Source organism: Podarcis pityusensis (assembly GCF_964106645.2).
Source record: "Podarcis pityusensis genome assembly, chromosome: 11".
Taxonomy (NCBI): Eukaryota; Metazoa; Chordata; class Lepidosauria; order Squamata; family Lacertidae; genus Podarcis; species Podarcis pityusensis.
Genome location: NC_138036.1, coordinates 63,195,392 through 63,218,473, shown reverse-complemented (window position 1 = coordinate 63,218,473; position 23,082 = coordinate 63,195,392). Strand labels below are relative to the sequence as shown.

The 23,082-nt window shown below is 42.8% G+C and overlaps 1 long non-coding RNA gene across 5 annotated transcripts; it reads right to left on the bottom strand.

The window, feature by feature from the left end:
* Window positions 1–8,918: 8,918 nt before the first annotated feature.
* Window positions 8,919–22,939, bottom strand: LOC308458339. 5 transcript variants are annotated; one of them, XR_013977227.1, is made up of 5 exons: window positions 22,530–22,939; window positions 21,707–22,215; window positions 16,120–21,616; window positions 9,951–10,024; window positions 8,919–9,627 (listed from the first exon to the last, which is right to left on the bottom strand). It is a non-coding gene; the product is annotated as an uncharacterized lncRNA (long non-coding RNA). The 5 variants fall into 5 exon arrangements; XR_013977228.1 differs by lacking the exons at window positions 9,951–10,024; window positions 16,120–21,616 and adding an exon at window positions 13,081–16,062 and having other exon boundaries at window positions 22,074–22,215; window positions 22,530–22,920; XR_013977229.1 differs by lacking the exons at window positions 8,919–9,627; window positions 9,951–10,024; window positions 16,120–21,616 and adding exons at window positions 11,150–11,479; window positions 13,081–16,062 and having other exon boundaries at window positions 22,074–22,215; window positions 22,530–22,920.
* Between the last annotated feature and the right edge of the window lie 143 nt (window positions 22,940–23,082).

Genomic DNA, 23,082 nt, shown 5'->3' with positions numbered 1-23,082 from the left:
AACTCATTTCAACGCATTGGTTAAAAGTTCTGAATGGGCCCGTGTTACACAGGCTGCAAGGTCCTGTGCACTCATAAGGCTCCAGTAGGGATATGGGGCTTTCTTGTCTGTTGCAAAGATATAGCTATTGGGCGGGGGGGGGGGGGCTAGCTGGATTTTTTGCCCCAGGTGACACCTCTAGAGGGGCACCACTGAGGCTGTGTGTGTGTGTGTGTGTGTGTGTGTGTGTGCAAATGCATGTTGGGGTGCCAAACTGGGTCTTTGACGTGGGTGAAATAAACCATAGTTTTTGCCCCTGGTCTGTGGTACCTTAACTCTGGAATTCCCGCTTCTGGGAGGCTCACAGAGACCCTTCCCTTTATGCTTTCTGAACTTTAGTGAAGTTGAGCTGGGCCTTCTGCTGGGATATTTTGTACTCTGCAAACTAGTAGTATAACTTTATCTGGTTCTCGATGACGTTGTGATGGCTGCTGTTTTTTGTATTGCATGCAGCTTTGGAAGCATCTGCTGAAAACAGGCCTAAACAGTTTAAAAATAAAGTGCTGACATAGTAACTTTGGGGCCGTTGTAGAAATATTTTGCGGATTCATATCTTGCACTGTGGATACTGAATTGACTTTTTCTTATGAGCTGCCTTGGATGAGTTGTGCTCAGAGAGGCAGCCTATAAATATTTTCACTTTAAATAACATTATGTTTCCCACCCAGGTTGTTCCATATCAAGTGAGGAACTTTTTTACCTCATGTTATCATGTTAATATTTTGTTGAATGATCAAAACTAAGTTTAAATTTAACATTTTAATTTTTCATCTGTTTGATTTGTGTTTTAGTTCATGAAATGAAGTGCCAACAAGAATTTTTGTTATTTCTGTCATGCAACAACAAGCTATCACTCTTCTTTGGAACACATTTTTAAAAGAAAAGCCTGACAATCTTTTCAGATATCTTTTAATTGTATAATTTTCTCAATAAATACCTGAAGTAACTGATATTATAGTTTGAAATCTTGTTTATTCTGTTATATTTTACTCCAATAAAACCCATTTATCTTAAATAGAACCCATATAAGGTTCTTTGTCTACGGACAAAGGTCCGTATAGTTTTCCCAGTAGTGATGTATGGAAGTGAGAGCTGGACCATAAAGAAGGCTGATCGCCAAAGAATTGATGCTTTTGAATTATGGTGCTGGAGGAGACTCTTGAGAGTCCCATGGACTGCAAGAAGATCAAACCTCTCCATTCTGAAGGAAATCAGCCCTGAGTGCTCACTGGAAGGACAGATCGTGAAGCTGAGGCTCCAATACTTTGGCCACCTCATGAGAAGAGAAGACTCTCTGGAAAAAAACTCCAATGTTGGGCAAGATTGAGGGCACAAGGAGAGGGGGACGACAGAGGACGAGATGGTTGGACAGTGTTCTTGAAGCTACCAGCATGAGTTTGACCAATCTGTGGGAGGCAGTGGAAGACAGGAGTGCCTGGCGTGCTCTGGTCCACGGGGTCACAAAGAGTTGGACACGACTAGACGACTAAACAACAAGGCAGACATGTATGTACTCTCTCTCTCTCTCTAATGAGGTCCCAAGATGATATTTGCAGATAGCTCTTAGAAATATTAAATAATAAATACACTTGTTTTGGAATTTTTAAATCATTTTAATAATCACTTTTTGAAATTTTCAATTTTGTCACTTACAATTAAAATTTAAAGTAAGTCAGTCCATCCTGTGAAATATCAAAGCCCATGAAGTTCTGAAGAGATTGGTGTTTTAGCTTTGACGTACAGTGGTACCTCGGGTTAAGTACTTAATTCTTTCCGGAGGTCCGTTCTTAACCTGAAACTGTTCTTAATGGGGCCTCCTGCTGCCGCTGCGCCACCGGAGCACGATTTCTGTTCTCATCCTGAAGCAAAGTTCTTAACCCGAGGTAGTATTTCAGGGTTAGCGGAGTCTGTAACCTGAAGCGTCTGTAACCCGAGGTACCACTGTATCTCAATTCTGGGCTGAGCTTTTAAGGTTTTTGTGTAGCCAGGCAAAGCCAAAATTGTCAATTTTTTGAAATTTCAAACCCTCATAACTCACAAACAGGAGGAGATAAAAAATTAAAATTTTAGATTTAAACTGAGTTTTGATCATTCAACAAGTGTAGAAAATTTTAAGAAAATTGGATGACATGAGATAAAAAAGTTGGATCACTTGATATGGTATGACCCACCTGCAGAGAGTTCTGTTTGCCAATTGACTGCCTATTGCTGGCAGCCTTCCATTTGGCTGTGTATCTGCCTTAGGACTGGAGTCATTGGATCAGTTAGTCACTCCCAGTTGAATTAGCTACCCTTGAACAAAACACACTTGAAGCAGTGACTGAAGGGCTAAAGCTCAATGTATCTGCTTTGCATGCAGAAGATCCCAGGTCAATCCATGGCATCTCCTGGGAAATATTCCCTGTCTGAAGCTCTCTGCAGACAAAATGGAGCTAGATGCACTATTGGTCTGCCTTGATATGTTCAGAAACTTGGGGGGAGGGGACTGTCACATGTGGAAGACCACATACCTTATGAAGGTCATTCTGCTGCTGTATTCTATATTGCTCATGTTTAACATATGCATATGCTTTTTGCTGACTTGGACTCAAGGGCGTATCAGTTTTCACAAGTGGTGGATGTGGCACAGCTGCTGGTTGAGAAGGAGAGGAAAATGAGGCTTTTAGAGTGGTGGCACAGAATTATTTTAGCATGTTGCCATAGAAGGCAGAAGCTCACAAGCAGAGCAGGAGGGCAAGAGCCCTTTCCTACTGTTCTTTTCCATGCTTAGTTCCTCTGGTCCTTTGGGAAGCTTACAGTCGTACCTTGGATCTCAAACGCCTTGGCTTCCGAACAAATCGGCTCCCGAACGATCAAAACCCGGAAGTGAGTGTTCCAGTTTTCAATTGATTTTCGGAAGCCAAACATCCAACTGGGCTTCTGGGGCTTCCGATTGGCTGCAGGAGCTTCCTGCAGCCAATCAGAAGCCACGCTTTGATTTCCGAACTTTTTGGAAGTCGAACAGACTTCTGGAACGGATTCCGTTTGACTTCCAAGTTATGACTGTAATGACTTGTAGCCATTGATAGCCCCATCCTCCATGAATCGGTCTAATCCTCTTAGAAAGCCATCTAAGCTGGTGGCCATTGATACTTCCATAGTTGTAACTTCCTTTTGTCTGACCTGAATCTCCCCCCATTCAGCTTCAATGGATGACCTGCTTCTATAGGGTTGCCATATGTCTGGAATTTACTGGACGTATTCGGGATACTGCAGTTGGCAGCAGTGTCCGGGCGGAAATCGGGAAAATGTCTGGGAAAATCTGAATGTATGGCAACCCATGTCAGCAGTGTCATTTTTGCCAATTTTCCATAAAAATAGGTCAAAAACTGTTCAGATTTTCACTCTTTGAAATATGGCAACCCTATTTAGCACAATCCACTTTTCCTACACCATGAACAATTGTATATACCTCTATCATGCCCCCCTTCACTTGTTTTTTTCTCCTAGCTTTCATCATTCGGGAGTTGCTCAGTTCTCACACTCCTCTCATGAGAGTCAGAAGGGTGTCTGGAACGCCCAACCTAAGGATTTGTTCTCTTCTTGGTTCCATAATGGCAAACTTAAAGGTTGGAGGATATTGTTAAAGCATTTCTTTCAGCTATGTGGGCAAAGGCTTTCCCTGCTATACTCAGCAGGGAAATTCTGTGATGGTTGTTGTTGTTGTTATACCTCGCCCATCTGGCTGGGTTTCCCCAGACACTCTGGGCGGCTTACAGCATATATAAAAACATAATAAAACATGAAACATTTAAAATCTCCCAATACAGTGCTGCCTTCAGATGTCTTCTGAAAGTTATGTAGTTCTTTGTTACAGCTTGTTCTCGTAGAGGATCACAATGCTGGAGTCATGCATGTTGTCATGTTCTTGTTCCTAACACTGCATGCGGAGGTGCTGAAACTCTCCAATGGTTTGTCTTCACCCCCAAAGGCACCATCCTCCATTGTTTCCCGGGATAGATGGATACTGTCAACAAACTTTTAAGCTTCAGAGTCCAGGCTCTTTCTCCCTACTCCCAGGAAAGTGAGTTTGCATCCAAATGTGCTCATTACTAGCACAAATAAAAGTAGTGCCTACTTGATTGCACTTCTGCATGTCTCTGTAGCACCCCAGCTTTCCTCTTACAGCCTCAAATCCTGCCCATGATTGGCCCTCACTATTGTTTCATGGGGTTACGAAGGGTTGGACACAACTAAACGACTAAACAACAACAATTGTTTACCCAGAATAGGCTTTCATGCTTTCAGGCCCTTCTGGATTGGTGCCGTCCAGCCTCTGGGCTGTGCACACAGATCCCTGTTCTGAATTGGTTCACACATGTATCTACTACTAGTGGACTCATCTTTTTTCTGTCACCATTTATAACACCTTTGACCTGTTTATGGATGTGCGGTTATTCACGGTTATTCAGCACAGAGTGGTTGAGATTCCAGTATTAAAGGTTCAATGTAGGTTTGCCATATTTTGAAGAGCAAAAAAGAGGACACCTTTGCTGACTTCTACTTTTAACTATGGATTGCTCTGACGGCTCTCATTTTACATACCCAGGGAAAAAGAAGATGTGACTTGGAAAAAGAGGACACATGGCAACCCTATCAAGGTCAACCTGACCATGATGACAATTTATGAGGCAGATCTGTGAATAATCTTCAATTGTGCCCCCAGACCTACAAATCACAGCCAACCTGTTTAGCTTTGTACCACTTTCATACAGCTGCTTTGGAAAGCAGAACACCTCTTAATTAGAGCCATTAAAATAATTGCTTAATGTCTATGCAGGCGATTGAGCATGCCAAACCCCTATAAATGTGTAAATGGGCATTATTATTTTTTAAGCTTTAACTGAATAAAGGCAGATACAGTATTTTTCTGCCTATAAGACGCCCCCATGTATAAGATCCCCCCCAAAATTTTGAGGGACTCAGTTTTAAGAAAATGAGGGGAGATGGCTCAAAGTTGGCTCAAAGCCTTCACACAGCTGTGGGCAGGAAACACCCCCCAGATCGCGCCCCTCTGGGGAAGCCGCATTCCCGACTGGCTGGCAGTATAGCATCTAGATCAAGGGAAGTAATAGTGCCACTGCATTCTGCTCTGGTCAGATCTCACCTGGAGTACTGTGTCCAGTTCTGGGCACCACAGTTCAAGAAGGACACTGACAAACTGGAACGGGTCCAGAGGAGGGCAACCAAAATGGTCAAAGGCCTGGAAACGATGCCTTATGAGGAACGGCTAAGGGAGCTGGGCATGTTTAGCCTGGAGAAGAGGAGGTTAAGGGGTGATATGATAGCCATGTTCAAATATATAAAAGGATGTCACATAGAGGAGGGAGAAAGGTTGTTTTCTGCTGCTCCAGAGAAGTGGATCCAAACTACAAGAAAGAAGATTCCACCTAAACATTAGGAAGAACTTCCTGACAGTAAGAGCTGTTTGACAGTGGAATTTGCTGCCAAGGAGTGTGGTGGAGTCTCCTTCTTTGGAGGTCTTTAAGCAGAGGCTTGACAACCATATGTCAGGAGTGCTCTGATGGTGTTTCCTGCTTGGCAGGGGGTTGGACTCGATGGCCCTTGTGGTCTCTTCCAACTCTATGATTCTATGATTCTATGCTTCTCCCCCCACCCCATGCCACTATCCGTGTTTTTTGAAACCTGTTTTTTGAAATGATTTTTGTGTCAAAAAACCTCGTCCAATACACGGAAAAATATGGTATATTGAATTTCACGTCAGATACAGAAGGCAAATATTGGATTGGCCAGACATTGGGCTACAGGCTATGTTAATCAAGAAGGGAACAGCTAAGAAATAGTAAGGAAAGCTTTTGTTGGATCGATCCCATTGCTTCTATTTGGGAAGAGCCCACTGATACATTTCCTGGTACATTAGAGTGGTTCAGACTTTTGGGTTTGGGTTCATTTTCACTAGGGATGTCCCAGACCCCAAGATTCACCATGTTTCTGTGCATTTAAAAAAGTGCTGATTAGTTTCTGAATCACTCTTTGCACTCTGTGCTTCATGTTCCAAGAAGCTCTGTTCAAAACAAATCTGTTTCCCATTTGTTGCAATATATTAAAAAATATACTATATTGATATAAAAAGGCTTTTCCCTTTATTGACATATTGATATAAAAAGGCTGTTTTTCCCTTTGGGCCAAAGTGAATGGAATTTACAGGCCTCTCCATTGTGGATTAACTCTGCTAAATTACAGATAAATGGGTCCAGGGGGTCTTTGTGATGGAATTAAAAGGGTTCACTCCCTTCCATGTTCCATATTAGGACAATACTTTATTAGGCCTACTAAAACTCTAAAATTCAGGTTTGTTTCATACTTTTGAAGGGAGGAAGCGAATGGTTTGCCTCTTGCTCTTCCTTACCTTTAAATAATTATGCAGTGTCTGAGTGTTTGTTTGCATATTTTAAAAAAAAACTTTGCAGCTTCTGACCAGCTTTTCCTTTTAGGCCTCTAATAAGGCTATGTAGAATGCAGTCTGAAAAACGATGAGATTCATTTTTATTTTTTGTTGATGCAGTGCAACATTGAATTTTAAAAAAACTTAAATGAAGCTTTAAACTTTTTTGGAAGAAAGGAAAACCCTTTTGCTGCTGTGTATCAACAAAAACCAACCAAACCAAAATCAAAACCATAGCTCTTCAGTGTTCTGCAGACAATATTTTGGACAGCCTCACTTCTGGAAAAACCCCTGGTCCTGGAGAAATATAGAGACAGGAATAGCAGCTATGAATGGCTGCTTCCTAGGTCATGTTGCCATCCTTTGATGTTTCCTGTGTTCCCAGTTTGGCTCCATTAAACCATCTCAGCCCCACACTTTTTGACTTTTATTGAGGCAGCAAATTATATTTCTTTGGACTAAATCCAAGACCTAGGAAGCAGCCATTCATAGCTGGCATGCCCACACACATAATGTTCCTTAATTCAGCAAAGATCTACCTGTTCCATCCAAAATAGAAAGTGAGCCTATGCCAGTCACTTCCCCTTTCTTCTTGCATAAACTTCTCTCTGTGGGAGAAAAAGTGCTTCTTGTGATTCAGAGACTTTAAATCTTGTTCTTTCCTGTTGTCTGCCTGCTAACTGGGGGGCCTTTATGGGCAGACATTGTACTTGCGTTGTGTATGTGATTTCTCATTCCAGCTTGCTGTGGAGAGATTATAATACCCTATTAGCAAGGTTTGGTCATGCTTGGAGAAGTGATGCTAATTACAGAATCTACCAATTCCCTTTGTATTGGTAAGCATCAGGAATTGCTTGGCAGTCTTCCAAAGGCTTCAGGTTCTGCAACTGTATCTGCGGCTTACTGCAGAGTGCTGCCCACAAAGCCACTTGGATGGCAGGCCCGTGTTTCATGCAGCTCAAGGAATCCCTTAGGGCAGCAAACACATGCAGCTGCCTTATTAGCTGCAGCCTTGAGAAAACTCCTCACCCCTTATATTTAATAGGGGAAACATGCTAATATGACATTATTAGGGATGGATGGATAGATGAATTTGTCCGTTTCACTTTCTCCCAGTTTCTCCTTTTTCCATTTTCCAAATTTAAATTCCATTGTCCATATTTCAACATCAGTTTGCAAATGTTCTTTAAAATTCCTCACAGAAAAATTGTCAAGGGTTTAGTGTGCATTTCTCTTAATACACACGTTTTGGTACATCATTTCACTTAATGTACACATTTTGCATGCAGGTTCCTCTCATATTTTGTGCCATATTTTCAGCAATATATGCATTTTGTGCATACTTCCCCTAATTGCCCACATTTTGACACATTATTTGGTTGAAGAACTGTACTGAAATATTAGAACCTGCTTTTTTGGAACATAAATAATACCTTTATTGCTTAAGTACTCTGTAATGCCTGAGACACACAAGCATTAAAGTACAATCGCCTTAGTGCTGTTGCATCAGACTAGGCACTAGCATGACCAAGTATATCCCAGTGTTCTTAAGAACTCATTTCAAAGCGGCATCTCTTTATTATCACTCTGGATGCAAATTAGATTCCAAGAAATAGGCCACATTAATTACAACCGTCATAGCGATTGTAGGACAATTGCACTCCCAGGCGAGAGTTTTTTGGGTTGTTGTTTTTTGCTTCTTATTCCATTTACTACTTTTTGGTGCAGCATGATACCTTGCGGTATCTTACCTTGTTATCTACCAACCACCATTCATAAATGTCATTTTTTGCTGCTTGCGAGCAAATAGCTCTGTTTAAGGAAAGAAAGACAGTTTACAGTTAACAGGCACAATTTACTGTGATCCTGCTGGACTGAAAGGCACCTGGGCAGAGTGCAGGATGGACAAAGGCCTGCAGGGCATACCTGTGAAGCCAGGAGGAAGGGGTGTGTCTGCACCATGGAGGTTGGCTTGTTTTCTTTTCAATTTTCCAACAGCACAGTGTATGAATGAGCCAAGGGATCTTTCCCCTGCATATGCTATTCATCTTGGAGCTGCCTTATATATTACTTCTTATACTCCATGGAGATAAACTCTGTGTAGGAAAATTCATTGATATTAAAATATGCCAGGGGTGGTATAAGGGTTTTTCTGGCCCAACAACCACTCTTGGCTGGTTAAGAAGGGAAGCCTTTCTGCACATCTTGCATTTTCAGATGACTAAGTTTTCTCCTCAAATATTTTATGAACGAACCTGAAAATGTGAATGTGACAAATGTATTTGCAAACATGTCTTTCATACTGCAACACTCACCGGAGAGCTAAAATTGGCTGTTGAGTGTAGACTTTATGGCAAACCTGGGTTTGCCTTGCATGTGTGGAACCCATAAGTCACTCACAAAGAACACATGTTGAGCAAGGAACTACGCAGCATAGTAGATATCACTCCATTATTTAATAAGCTCATTAGATATAACAGTATGAATGGCTACAGGATGTTCAGGTGTGAACTCATGAACTTGCAACATAATTTTATTTCTAATCATATGTCTAAACTTGCATTGTACTTGGACAAGCCAGTAATTACATGTGATTTAATAGAGTGTGTGTTTCCTTGTTTCTCTGTATTCTACATAATCATGCAACTAAGTTTGTTTTTCTTCTGTTTTCTTGCCATTCCTGTCTAGCAGCGGTGATAGATTGGGATCTATCGTTAGATTTCTGGATGATTTGCATAGATTGACATAAGTTTCTGACTTGTAACTGCTTAACAATAGCAACAACAAATTGACTTTTCTCATGAAAATTAGGCTTCTGAAATAAAGGAAGCTAAGAGAGGCTGAATTTCTGTGCAAAAGTACTTTGATTTCATGTTCAGGTACTGAAAACAAATTTCAAGGCTCAGAATATGCTCAGAGGCACCCTGTTTTGTTTTTCTACTCTAACTGGATGTCTCTGGATGCCTCTGGCTAGTGGATCTTGAGGTTCTAGTAAAACAAAGTAGATCTAGTAAAACAAAGCCAGTTGTTTTTTCACCCCTGCTGTACAGTTTTAGAAGCCTGCTGAAGTCTTGAGAATTTCCTTGGTTTCATATTCTAGACAAGGTTTCCAGAAGCTTGCTGGAATAGTACAGTTCCTCTCCCTGCCAAAGGAGAACAAGGTCTATGATTATCTGAAGTCTCACTTAAGTTCCCATATCATCACCTGAATCTCAAAATCACGTGAAGCAGGTCATGTCTACTCAAGTCAATGACAATTCTGTATACGTGAACTGTGTGAAGTGAAGCCCTTAATGAGAGGGCAGGATTAATCCCTCCAGCCCTCTAATTTCTTTCTTGCTTTTCTTCATGTGCTTCTTGTATCAGTGGACCTATCTTGACTGGTGTCAGCTTTTCTTCCTTGTTTATCTTTTGCTATTTTTAAAATGTCACTATAATCAGGGCTTTTCCCCTACAGCTCAGGTACCTCTCAGGTGGGTGCCATTGTGGGCTGGCTTCCTGATGATGACAGAGGCGGGCAGCAGCTGGAGGGTGGCTTCTCTGGCGGGGAAGAGGCAGAGGCTGGTTAGTGTGATACCTAGGTCTGCATTTCGTTCACTGGAACAATAAAAATTTCCATACAAGCAAAACGACAAACAAAAACGTTCCTCTCTTGCCAGGCCTGTGGCCTTTAACATTTGGAAGTGGGTGGGGTGTTTCCCCACCCACCCCACCCCTGCTTTGGTTTATTTTAATTTTTATTAAATTTGAATACTGCCCTTCACCTGTTGATCTCTGGGTGGGGCAGGGGTGGGTGCTGGGTGGGTGGGTGCAAGCAGCATCAAAACATCCCCTCCCGTGACATGAGCTTGGGATGAGGCAGTGGCTGCTCGGGAGGGAGGGTGATGCCTTGGCAGCGGTGATCAACCAAAATTCTTCCCAGGTCAACCAGTCGATCGTGATAGATGTGTTGGACATGTCTGCTGTATAGTATGTATGGAATGACCTTCCCTCCATCAGCTCTCTAGCAACTTCAGTAGGTAAACCATAAGAACAACTGTTGACCCCAGTGCCTCTTGGGCAAGCAATGCCCTCAGTTGTCTTTTGTCAGCAGCTAAATTCAGATCGTCTTTTCCTTGCCACTGATTAATGTGTCTAAGATTAGGGTTTTAGATTACCAGGTCTGAGGCCTTGGGTCCCAGGTACATCAACCCACTATCAATATTGCTTCTAATAATGTGGATTCTATTGTATTTGTTTTATTTTTTTTAAAAAACAAGACTATTACTCAGACACAATTCTCCACTGCAGACTGACATTTGCGATGAAAATTCAATGAGGCAGCAATTGTCTATTTTATATGAAAAGCCTGCAATGTGACTCTGAGGAGCAAATTTAGTCATTATGTTCAGTTACTATGTGAGCATGGCAAATGAGATCCCTCTTGAGCTAGCAATTACATTTTGACTAAGGTTATGAAACTGAAATGAAATTAAAAAGATCCACAGGGCCTAAAAGAACTTCTAATCTGCACTATTAAAAATATTACTTTGATGCCTGTGTTTTTAATAATACCATTTTGGCATGAGAGTGTTTGTACTAATCCTTTCTCCCTAGAAATTGAGCTTAGACTAATTAGAAAAAAAGAAGACACTAAATTTGCTACTGCAAAATATAATAACAGGGTCATACTTTGATCGTGTTTTTAATCAATGTGAGACTGGGTTTCTGGAAGAAAACCATTACACAAAAGGGATGTACAACAAATAAGCAAAAGAATAATACCACTCATCAGGAAACAGGTTGTGATTTTTGTTGGTAAAGTTGCACTTGCATGCCTAGGTATTATATTCATGTTCTGCTACAAAGACAATGATGCTGTACAGATGGACTGGTAATGCCACATCTGGAGTAAAGTGTCCAGTCTGGGGTGCCACATTTTAAGAAGGATATTGACAAAACAGAGTGTGCTCAGAGAACTGCAACTAGGATGGTGAACGGTCAGGAATCCCAGTTCTATAAAAAATAATTGAAAGAGCTGAGTATGTTGAATAAATATTATAATATAAAAAATTAGAAATTACTTGAAAGCAACTAAGGATTAAACTAAGTTATAATTAATTAAATAAATTAAATTAAACTAAGTTATAAATAAATAAATAAATAAATAATTTAAATGGGTTTTAGAATGTTAAGAAAAGTGAATAAGATGGACTATAATTGGAAATTGTTTTAGTTTAATAATGATATTGGAAAGCTGTTACTTTTAATTACAAGGAAACTCAGAAGGGAGGGATTTGAGGAAGTCAACCAAGATATTTAAAAGGTTGGATTTGTGAAGAATTAAGTTTGTTGTTATTGTTTATCTGTTTATTGTTCCCTTTTTTCTTTTTTCTGTTTTAGTGTAACATTTTGCTTTGTGGTTTGTGTTATCATTGTGGAAAATCTAATAAAAATTATTTAAAAGAAAGAAAGAAAGAAAGAAAGAAAGAGCTGAGTATATTTTGCCTAAAGACAAGATTAAGGGGAGATATGATAGTGGTCTTCAGATGGAAAAGACCTGTTCTCTGTCTGTGGTCCATTCTTGTCCTAACTGGGCCTAGTTGGGCAGATTGGAACCTCCAGGGAAGGGAAGGCTGTCCTGATCTGAAATTGGGAGAGGAAATGTGAAGGGGGCAGGGGGCAGAGACTGAGGGGGCAAGGTGGGTTAAAACATGGACTCTTAGCCTTCTCATAAACAGAAATGTTCTTTAAAAATTGATGGCAGAAAATATATCACATAAGATTCATTTAACACCCTGTGCGTTTTCCAAGAAATGTTAGAATTAACTTGGGCTATAGAATTAGCAGGAAGTATCACTGAAGGCAAATACAGCCTGATAAGAGAATCATAATTCTTCTCTCATTATTTCTATTCTGATACCAAAAACATCTCTGCCCATAAAGCATTACTGGAGATGGATGCTCCAACACAAACAAAACCACCTGCTTCTTGAATTTACTTCCTGAAAAAAATGAGTCCACAGTTTGTACTTGTTTGAAATAGGGCAAAATTGGGTTAACTCTCCAAATAGCTCAGAACAAATATTTTAAACAATAAAACCAATGTACATATAATTTGAACAGTCATAACAATAAAATAAAAATATAATTAAAATGAGGCAAGAATTCTAAAACCACTTTCCCAACTTAAAACTACAGAGATAATAATTAAATAAAAGCTCTCCAAAAGAGAATCATTTTTACTTGCCTTCTAAAGATCTACCAGAAGGAAGAGAGATTAATCACCCAGGTTACACTCTGTGCCCTGTCCCATGTGGCCTAGAAACATAGATATGTATCCCAGATCACCTTTACTGGTGAGTTTCACTGAAGCTGGTAGTTAGCACTTACTCACAAGTAAGGAAACATTGCAACCTTATATGTCAATCCTTATGGCCACAATGACATTGATTTCAATATAAAAAAATTCCTTCCAGTAACACATTAGAGACCAACTAAGTTTGTTATTGGTATGAGCTTTCGTGTGCATCCACACGTCTTCAGATACACACATTGATTTCAATGGCAGATTCGTGTCATACTTGCTAAAGAAACTGGGAAAACAAATGTATTACCTGGTCTGACTCCATATATCTCTGCATAGATATCCGCCTGTTTAAATTAGGCGATGTTTTATTACAGCTATCATTACTGTTGAGTCAGTATGTGGAGGGAAAAGGCACATGAAGATGGCCAGCATGAACCTCAGAGAGTATTTTTATCTACTTATTTAATAAGTTTTAGACATTGCTTAATCAGGGATCCAAAGTTCTTAAACTTCTCACCAATAAGGAATACCCTGACCTCTGCATAAGATTTTGAAACTGATGGCCATATTTGAAAGTGGGAAGGCCTATTCCCCTTTCAGCTTTTTGTCCTTCTTAGCTAGTATTGCCCTTGCTATGAATGAGAGGCATATGTCTTCCCAAATTGATGCTAAGGCAAAAACTAGCATGGCATTATAATAACGCCTGCAGAAGGTAAAAACTGCTCTCACACAGAAGAGAAACTGTTTCAGATGTCATCAGCTAAAGGATAATAGACCAGCATCTTTTAGCTAGACTGATACCAGCTTTACCTTATTAAACACTAGGTGTGAAGCAAAAAGGATGACTCATGCTAAAGACATCAATGCTCAGTTATACACCTGGCCATTAAGAGACTGGAAGAAGACAAGACTTATAGGGCAACCCTAATTGTGTCTACTCAGAAGTAAATCCTATTGAGTTATTCACAAATATGTGAGGTTAGGAGTAGGGTTGGGGGAAATTGATTCAGTTTGCATTTAAAGGTAAACCTCAGCCTACAGAATTCACACATTCTGAAATGATATGAGAACAGAAATGGAGCCATTCAAAATGTGCAGTTTTCTGAATGTTGCAATGCAGTTCTCCAGCCGGGTAATGTACACAAAAAACCATATACTAAGGTAAAGTGTGCATGCAAATATATATAATAGCTAAATTTACATACATAAATTTGTATATGATGACAAATTCACAGCAAAATGCTGATGAATATTAATGTGGACTTTTAAAAAAATTCACAAACCAATATAGAAATGTGGAGAACTAAACTCAAGAGTGGAAAAATGAGAAACTGAGCAAAACTGAAATTGGCATGTTCAGCCACCCCTGGTTAGGAGTGCAGCCTTATTCTTTATTTTGGGGTAGTCGTTTTGGTGCAGGTAGCCAATGGCAGTTTTGTGCTAGGGGAAGGTCTTCAGGCAGGATGCTTGATTTTCAATCATTATCCCTCCCCACAGCCATTCTCCCCACAAAAATTTATACTGAGAATTGAAGAAAATTCTGGCACAGTGTGGGATGTTATAACACAGAGGGCTGTAATTTGGCATTTTATCCATTAAACACATGGTTAAATTGGCATGTTTTCTTTTTGTCATCTTTTAATTATTACTTTAAGATTTATTCAGAATGCTTTTTTTCATGAACAAGTATTGTTAATTTCATTTGTAACTAATCCTTTATGCTTTGCAGCATTGTAATCAGCTTTTATAGGATTAGTAGGTCCTACAACAAAGTGTTGCAATGTATCTTCCTCACACCCTAAGAAGAGTATTCCTACTCTAGATTCCTGCAAGTCCACCAGCCATCCTTGCTCTTTTCCTCCTCCAGGATCAACTGTAAAAGGGATCAAATAGGCCAGTGCACTCTCCTGCCTCTCCGGTTTTCATTTTTTTGTTTCCAACTAATACAATATTGGCCCGAATATAAGCCGCACTTTCCCCCAAATTTGAAAAGTTGAAGTGCATCTTATATTTGGAACCGAGCGCTGTGCGCCCGCCTCCTGGCATGACCGCCCTGAACGGGGGACGGGGGCGGCTGCCGCTTGGTGTCCCAGTTGGCAGCTTGGGGAGGGAGTGCCGGGAGGCAGGCCGCACCCGCAAATAAGCCTTGAAATTTAAAGGTGTGGCTTATTTTTGCGGGTGTGGCTTATATTCGGACCAATATGGTACTCAGTATTGCATGGTTCCTGGAAGCAACTGGGCATGTTTAATTGCCATTGGGCTGGTTTTGACGGAAGTGACCCTTTTGCTTTGTACTTCTGCATAGCTCAGGATTCAACCGAGAATGCTGATACATACACACACCCCTTTTTATTTTTAAGCTGCCCTGTTTGGGCTCTGATCTTGTCAGCACTCAACCACCTAAGTCACCATGAGGAAATTATTTGAAGCTTTTTATTTTGGCCTGACATCTGATTCAGGGGTGTTGGGGAACAGCTGATACTGGAACGAGGAGCCAACACTTCCCCTTCCCCACCTCACCTGAAAGTTGTTTGTCTCACCCATCTAAGCCACTGGAACTTATTTGCCCATAAGCACTTAACTGGTCTAAGACCTTATTGGAATGAAGCTTCCTTAAGTGGCATATGGGTGTCCAGATGGCAGGCGGGTGGAGGGCTGCGGGGGCACAAATAAGTAGATGCCTCAGTCTTAAGGGAGATGGTTGGGCTTGGTGGCTTTTATGCTTCTTCCAACTCTAGAATACTTCTAGAGTTAGAAACTATTTGGAATGGTCAGGAATTTTGACTACCAATCAGAATAGGCAAAGGCTCCAGACAGTGCCCAGATAGATCTTTTAAAAGACTCTTGCAGGCCACCATTTGCAACTGGAATCTCATTCCCCTTGCTTCCATAGGACCTGTTCGTTTTATTTTATTGCTATGGCTAGTGGCTAATGCAAATAAAGTTTCTATGTATAGGTCCTGCTCATCTGCAGGGAGACCCAGGTACACTTCATAGCTCCATGGGAACCACATGGCCATCATTTCATCTTGTGCTGCTGCTGTAGCATTTGAAGGGCGCTCCCCATGTAATCACCATCCCAAAGGGCATAAGGAGGGAAGGGGAAAGGTGACGTTCGCTGTTCTCTTCCCCTTGCTGCCCCTTGAAGTGGTGCAGGGGGTTGCAAGGGGAATGGGAGGTCAGTGGAAAATGCTGCCTCACTTCTGCACTCCAGCTGGATCCCAGTTTCTTCCACGAGCAGAAGGAGCACCTCTGTTCATGGGGGGTTAGTTAGGATCCAAGCAATTATCTGCAATTAACAAATCAAAGATGAAGTCTTCAAGCAGAAATAATTCACCATACTCACCTCTTCACACACGTGCACACGCACACACCTTTCTGCTGGGGAGAGCAGCCCAAGGTCACCCAGTGAGCTCTGTGAACAAGCTGGGAAATTGAGGGCCTAAAAACAGGAGGCCCTAAGGTCTTGGGGCCACATTCCCTTATACTGAGCCTCTCAGGGGCTACATGCCAGAAGTGGCTGGAGCCAGAGGCAAGTTGGTAGAGCAAAAAGTGGCACGTTTACTTTGTACCTTGCAAAAGTTTGTAATTAACACAGAAATCAGAGCTTGCCAGTTAAAGTGCAGAGATGACGAGAATCTTCTTTATATATATTCCTAGAATAAGCAAGAGTGTTAAAAGCAGTTTTTGTTATAGTCCGCATGACATTCTTTCTGAAGAAGTCCCATCAAAGTAAGTGGCTCTGCTCCAGAGGAAGTAGGCTACTGATTGCAGCCGTAGGTTTCCTGGCTAAATTTTCAAACAGCCTTTGTAGTCTAACGGAATGACAGACATAAATGTTTTCAAGGCCTTGGGCATGTGCCTCAGCATCTTAAAATAAGGCTGTTGTTTTCTAAGGACGAATGTAACAAGAGACTTGCGTTGATTAGAAAACAGTGTAGAGAACTGGAGAGAAAGTAGGAGTTGACCTGTAAAGTTGTATGTTTTGCTTGTGTAGCGTTATATTTACACCTTGTAAAAATGCACAGCAGGAAAGTGGTCCATTGATTTATACCAAGCAGGGGTCAAACTGGGTAAAACAAGGACATCAGCTATTAAACCTAAGCCAGAAAGAACAATTTGTATTCAGTCTTGAACCTCCAGTGACATTTATCTTTAATTGTTTTGCCTCAGCTCTGTGACAGCAAGTACAAAGTCCAATTATGATAAGAAGCACAACCCTATTGAGTAGAGCTTATTATGCCTACTAGAGTCTGATCACTATTAGTAATTACTAAACAACACACACACACACACACACACCCTTGTGAAAGCTGTTTTTATGCAAGCTTCTTGAGCTGTCTCAAGGAGTGGATAAGGTATTTAAATCCAAACACATACTTACGTTAGTAAGAACCTGCTGTTCCATTGCTTTTAATTATAGTAATAAATTTTATTTATACCCCGCCCTCCCTGGCCAGAGCCAGGCACCAGTAAAATTACAGTAAAAACATAATAGGAAAAAAAACCCCAATTTAAAATACAGGTTAAAATGCAATTTAAAATGCAGCCTCCTTTTAATAATAGCCCATAGATCAAAACCATAAGGGGAGGGAAACATAAGCGTCAGACTGAGTCCAAACCAAAGGCCAGGTGGAACAGCTGTGTCTTGTAGGCCCTGCGGAAAGATGTCAAGTCCCACAGGTTCCTAGTCTCTTGTGACAGAGCGTTCCACCAAGTCGGGGCCACTACTGAAAAGGTTCTGGCCCTAGTTGAGACCAATCTAACCACCTTGCGACTTGGGACCTCCAAAATGTTGTCATTTGTGGACCTTAAGGTCCTCTGTGGGGCATACCAGGAGAGGTAGTCCCGTAGGTATGAGGGTCCTAGGCTGCATAGGGCTTTAAAGGTCAAAACCAGCACCTTAAACCTGACCCTGTACTCCACCGGGAGCCAGTGCAGTTGGTAAAGCACTGGATGAATGTGATCCCGCGGCAAGGACCCCAAAGGAGCCTCACTGCGGCATTCTGGAATTTCTGGGTCAGCTTCAAGGCCAGCCCTGCATAGAGCAAGTTACAATAATTAAGCCTGGAGGTGACCGTCACATGGATCACTGTGGTCAGATCAGGGCGAGAAAGGTAAGGTACCAACTGCTTAATATGGCAGAGATGGAAATTTGGATATTATTATTCCAGAAAACAAGAGCAGGAATTGGCAAGTGTGACATAAGAATGCTCTGTTTATAGTTGGTGCTACAATAAAGTCATACTTGCTACTCCTATTTCTTAATATATCACTCCAAAGCAAGAAATCACCAAAAGCATGGTCCATAGGGAAGTTTTATTGAGTGAATGTAGAATTTCCTGGTTGATTTTCCTCAAGACTGGACACACGAGTACCATAAGAAAATATAAAACTGTTCATTTGCATATACAATTCAATGTATCATATGCCTTCATTATATATCTTTAGGTGCCTTGGGCTGATTAACATTCCATGTCCTTTTAAATATGTTTGTGATAGGAGGTTATTGGTTTGGTAGACAATGTAGTGTGTGCATGCTCAGCGGATGACCTCCAAACCATCCTAAATATATTCACAGAAGCTTACGAAAAGCTTGGCTTGTTGCTCAACATCCAAAAAACCAAAGTGCTGCACCAACAAGTACAAAATGACCCCTCTGCAGTGCCACAAATCCAACTCAATGGTGTAACATTGGAAAATGTTGATCACTTCTCCTACCTAGGCAGTTATCTTTCTACAAGGGTCAACATTGATGCCAAAATCCAGCATCACCTGAGCTCTGCAAGTGCGGCTTTCTCCCGATTGAAGTACAGAGTGTTTGAGGACATTGGCAGGGAAACCAAAATGCTTGTTTACAAAACTATTGTACTACCAACCTTACTGTATGCTTGTGAAACATGGACCACTTACAAACGCCATCTCCAACTTCTTGAAAGATTCCATCAATGGTGTCTCTGAAAAATCTTCCACATCACTTGGGAAGACAGAACTGGATCCAGACAGTGTACTGGATGAAGCAAAGATCACCAGTGTTGAAGCAATGATTCTTCAACATAAACTTCGTTGGACTGGTCATGTTGTGCGGATGCTTGATGATTGTCTTCCTAAGTAACTACTCTACTCCGAACTTAAAAATGGAAAGTGTAATGCTGGTGGTCAACAAAAGAGGTTTAAAGACTGTCTCAAGGCAAATCTAAAAAAATGTAGTATAAACACCGACAACTGGGAAACACTGGCCTGTGAGCGCTCCAGTTGGAGAACAGCCTTTTTACCAAAGGTGTCATGGACTATGAAGACAGTCAAACTCAGAACGCAAGGGAGAAACATGCTAAGAGAAAGGCATGCTTGGCAAATCCACACCGTGATCAACTCCCACCCGGGAACCAATGTCCCCACTGTGGAAGGACGTGTGGATCCAGAATTGGCCTCCACGGTCACTTACAGACTCATTGTTAAAACCGTGTTTATGGAAGACAATCTTACATGGCTACTATTAATAAAAAACAATGTGCTAAATAATTAATAATAATAATCAGGTGCTTTTGTTCCTTCCTAACTTATAAAACTAGTTAAAGGTAAATGACAGGGAACAAAGCATTCTCAGTCCAAAAGCTTCCAGGTTTAGGCCCTATCCAACGCCCATGTTTCCATTAGTGGCAACTTTAAAGGGATTGGTGTTGGTGGGGCAGGTGGAGCCCAACAATGGGCAAAGCAGGCAACCAACACAAGGGAGGCTCCTTTGGCTGGAGAAGCTTGACACAATGCCTGGAGCTCCTACCTGGTTTCTCTCGTCCATCTTTCCATTCATCTCCTGTTACCTTTTGCTTGAGTGCCTGGAGATTGCTGGCTGTAATGCAGGTGCTTACTCTACCAACTATTGGAGAAGCCACACTCTGTCCACCCCCAGCAAATATCCTACCCGTACAAAGGGGCTGCTCTTTCGTGGTGGGTAGGACCATGTTGCCCATTTTTAGGTCTCTGTCCCTCCATTTTCCTATTTCAGATCTGATACTCTTTGTGTTGCTGGTTTCACCTCAAAACTTAACCTTTGCGGTATGCAATGGAGAACTCGGAGAAGGAAGGGAATGTGGCCCAGACCTAGGTGGCTTTCTGTGCAAGGGGAGGGATGTGATTGTATGTGTTGAAGTAAACGGCAGAAAGGAGTCCATCTCTAGCATGCACTTTCTTCTGCTGCCTCTCCCCAGTTCTTGGCTGCCTCCATCCCCATCCTGGTATCTCTTTTGACACTCCACAAATATAGCATCCTCAAGGGCAAAGGTCCATCCCAAAATACCTCAACAGCTACAGTTCAAAGATCGCAACCAGTGTCTCTGCTGCCCCAAAGTGCAGAAGGGGCAGACTTCTGCTCCCTAGGACAAAATGTGTGGATCTGTCACTGTCTTGAACTGAAGTCACGTCTCTTGCTTGCCTGGATGAAGCAAGCTGTTTGTGGGGCTGGAAGGCTTGTTTGTGCACGAGCAAACAAGAAATTAGCAAATTTTAATATAACTCTTTTCAAAGAGTTTTAAACAGTAACTCCACTGATGGGTCATTTGGCTATCCACTGGCTCTCCCTCCATACCAAGGCATAGCTTGCATTTGCAGTTGCAGCCACCACAGGCCTCCCTAAAGGGGAGGCAGCACGTGGCCTTAGTAGTTTAGGAGCAGATCATGGACTGCCAGAATCAGGCTGAAGACTGTGTTTTTACCCATTAACTCTTTATCCCTTAGTCAACTTAGCCAAAGCTTCTTGGGGAAGGGGGAAGACTATATTTTCTATGGTTTGTTGCACTATGCCAGAAAATTGTGCAGCTGAACTATAGGCTGGAAAACAGCTGGCATACTGCTCTGTGAAAATACAGTTCCATTCCTCACAACATCGTGGGAAAGCGAAAACCACCACAGGTAGGGAAAGTATGCAAGAGTAAAGACGAAAGCAAAGGAGTACTCTTCTGCCATGAGGCCTAAAGGGGGACAAAATTAACCCAGAGCAGGATTTGGCAATTATCCACCAGTGAGCAGCAAACAGTGCCCTGCCAGGCCTGGTTTTCCTTAGTCCTCATACCTTTTCCCTACAGTCAGGGCCAAACAAGACATTATGTAAGCCACCAAACTGCATCTTTTGAGTGAAGGTTTTGGTTTGGTTTGGTTGACACAAATTGCCAAGTGTGGCATAAGGAGGAGCAGTTTGGATCAGGATTCCAGTGTGGGGGACTTTAACTCTTTGTCCCCTGCTCAGTCTAGATAAAGGACCCTCTTCCTGCAATTTAGATGCGGTGTGTGTGTGTGTGTGTGTGTGCTCTGAAGCTCCCACTGAAGCAAATGGGTATTATTTTTCCAATGCAAACTGCAGGTTCAAGGTCTCTAACCTGGACTGAGCCCACAGCAAGGGTGAAGAGTTAAAACCCACCTACTCAATGCTGGTGTCCTGATCCAGATGTGCCCTCCAATCCCAGTGCTGACAGTGTGTACAAACCGCACTTACCGAAGAGATAAGTCATTTGGCCCTTAATTGGGCAGCCCTTTGCATTTGTCCAGCTCTAATCGCTTTAATATCACTCCTATACGATGCTTCATCTTCTTGTTCCTCAGCCCCATCTTTGTGATCCATCAAAACTGATGGTGTTTTATTGCTCCTTGCAATGCTGCGGAAAATATATCTCCCCTTCTTTTTGGTGTGTAAAAGATCCACAAGCAATTGATAATTGGAATTGTCCTTCAAGATCCATGTAGATTTTGCATTTCACTGTAATGTTTCTCACATATATGCACACATTAGAAGGGGCCATAAACTCCCCTCTAGAACTAGAGAAGTGAAACTATGGAAATGGAGAGTTGGTCTGACACCCCCCCTTCCAAAACACCCACAACAGACCCAGCCATGGGCGTAGCCAAGGGGGGGCATCTGCCCCCCTAAATCAAGTAAATACATAAAAATACTTAACTAACTGAGGTTCTGCCCTCCCCCCCAAATCCTGGCTATGCCCACAAACCCAAGTGCTGCAGATAAAAATATTTCACACAGAAGAACAGCCCATTAAACAAACAAACAAACAAACTTCAGGTCTGTTTTTGTGCAATTCCCTTTAAAAGGTCTTATTCTTTCAAAAATGTCAAGCTCCCTGCCCCAATACCATTCCCTGTGGTGCACTAAGCTTACACTTCCCAGCAGGACCCTGCACATGGAGCAAAAACCTATTCCTGCCACAGATCCATATTGGGATCTGCCAGAGCAACAATGCTTCCTGCTTTCCAGCCCAGAGCTCAATACGTATAAATATGTATAATTGTATACACCTCCATAACTTCAGTGAGCCCAGACGTCTGTCTTCTGAAAGTGGGAGCAGGGCTTCTTGAGATGGCGTTAGAGAAGTGTCCATCTTCCACGATTGCTGTAGCAGCATTTTAAGGAGTTCAGTTCATCCAGTTGGGATAATGGCTGGAAAAAGATACAAGGAGAAACGCTGGGCTAGAAGTTCACACACAACTGGCTGTTTATGCAAAAAGCACACACAGGGGCGTAGGAAGGCAGGTGTGGGGGTGCGTTCCACCCCGGTGTCATCCCTGAGGGGGGACAAAACGGCACACCGTGGGGGCCTGGCATCCGCCAGGCGGACTCCGTGGGCCCGCTCTGGGGGCTGGAGCAGCCCCTAGGCCATGATTACAGAAGAATGAGGTCCCCCCACCCCACCCCTTGCCTGAACCCCAGTGAGGGAAGGGGCAGCGCTCGGGGGCAGAGCTCTGCAACCTCACCTGCCCACTCTGCTCTAAGGCAGCTTCCGACGTTCCTCTGCGGCCGCCTGTGGAGGATGGTTCCGTCTGTCTGTCTGGACAGCCCTGCGGTGCAGTGGTTAGAGCGCCCGAGAGAGCAGGGTTCGAATCCCCGCTCGGCCGGACCGGGCAGTCCTGGCCTCACCTGCCGCCGCCTCAGGCCTTTTCCAGGCGCCCCAGGACGGAAGTCCGCGGAAGTCCCTGGGCGAGCGCCGAGTCCTCCTGCTTCTCCTCCTCGCGCGGGGCTTCAGGGATGTGCGGCCTGGAAGGAAGGCGAAACCTCCGCTAAAGGGAGCCAGCCAGAAGCGGAGCCCGCCGGCCTCTGGGCGCTGCCGAGAGAGAGGAGGGGGAGCCGCCAGGAGGGAGGGGCGCCTGAAGGAGGGAAGGGGCCGGGGGGGGGGCGGAGGAAGGCGGGCGGGCGGGCGGGCGGAGGGGCCCGAGCCGGCGGCGCCCCTTCGCGGGAAGAGAGCGGGGCCCGGCGGGCCGCCTTTGCCTCCCGGCAGAGAGCGGAGGAAAGAAGGAGGGCGGGCGGGCG